This window comes from Aulostomus chinensis, chromosome 4 (genome assembly GCF_037954235.1).
Source record: "Aulostomus chinensis isolate RoL2024-O1b breed Wild chromosome 4, RoL_Achi_v1.0, whole genome shotgun sequence".
Taxonomy (NCBI): Eukaryota; Metazoa; Chordata; class Actinopteri; order Syngnathiformes; family Aulostomidae; genus Aulostomus; species Aulostomus chinensis.
Genome location: NC_141323.1, coordinates 26469969 through 26471299, shown reverse-complemented (window position 1 = coordinate 26471299; position 1331 = coordinate 26469969). Strand labels below are relative to the sequence as shown.

Sequence of the window (1331 nt, the reverse complement as noted above, 5' to 3'; positions counted from 1 at the left end):
ACGCTCCCGTCTCTCTCATTCATTTTCTGGACATAATACAGAGGTCACTGGCAGTGTTGCATATACTGGGAGGAGCCTGTGGCTCTGGTTACACTGTGCCCATGTTGTTGGCTTGAAGGCAGCTCAGCGTTACTGCACATTGTTGTTTTGGACAGTTCAAGATGAGGAGAACTCCTCAAGTTCAGGACATTTTCTTCCCACGAGTGATAAAAGCACCCAACCCCTCCAGCCCAGAGAGGCCTGCCACACCTCTCCAGTGACCTAGGATACGATGGCAGTGGTGGGATTTGAACCCACGCCTCCTCAGAGACTGGAGCCTTAATCCAGCGCCTTAGACCGCTCGGCCACACTACCTCACTGTGATATTTAGTGAGTTGGTCTGCTAAACGCATGTTGAAGAGGAAGTAACAATGATATAAAACTTATTCTGAAGGGGGACCCCTTTCCTCCCACGGTCACAGGAAGTGACGACAGCACCGCTAGACGCAGCTGGGAAAGAAATGGTAAAAGGACTCAATTTGTACAGCTCCTTTCTACCTCAGCACGCCACGCTAGCAAACCCCCTTTTGTTTGGTTTGGTTGTTGTTTAGTGACTGTGGATGAACACACAGGAGAAGTTGTGCATGAATTTGTGTTCCCTGTTCACTTGAATATGCAGGAGTATGAGGTGGAAATAATCCTGTTTATTTTTGTTCTTATTTCAGAACTGAGTATCTGGTTCCAGAACAGCTGATCTGAGTTGCTTCAATCAACTGTAAGTACGTTCACCTTGAGTTGCACACGTGCACAACCACGACAAAATGCCATCATCAGTGGAGCCCCGACACCACGAGTCACCATGACAACTACGAACAAAATAACAAGTTCTTTCACGCCAATTCATTGAAAGAAGACCTTCATGTATTTATGGATCCATCACAAATATGAGCCTTCCCAGTCTGTCAGGTGGTAGAATTCAGTCACCACCAATAACAGGAGAGTCAGAGTTTAGAAATCAAAGACAGACATTAAAGTCTCTCTGATAAAACAAAAATATTGTGAAGTATACTGGAAAAGAATATTGCAATATATTAAATATGATATTTCCATGGAGGGGCAGTTTTACATTTTTATTCTTGGATGCATTATATTTTAGAATCAGAAAGGCAGTTACAATGACATCATCAAGACAAAACCTGGTGCTGACAAAGGTGAGGAGAACAATTTTCACAATCAATCCCAAATTTAGGCCTGAAGATAGAAAATAATATTAGCTAGCTAGCAACGTTAGCTAGTTAACGTTAGCAAGCTGTCAATATTTAGCACCATCAAATAGTTCAAACAAGGTCAAC

The 1331-nt window shown here is 43.1% G+C and overlaps 1 non-coding gene across 1 annotated transcript; it reads right to left on the bottom strand.

The window, feature by feature from the left end:
- Positions 1-272: 272 nt before the first annotated feature.
- Positions 273-354, bottom strand: trnal-aag (transfer RNA leucine (anticodon AAG)). The gene has a single exon. It is a non-coding gene; the product is annotated as a tRNA-Leu (tRNA).
- Positions 355-1331: the final 977 nt, after the last annotated feature.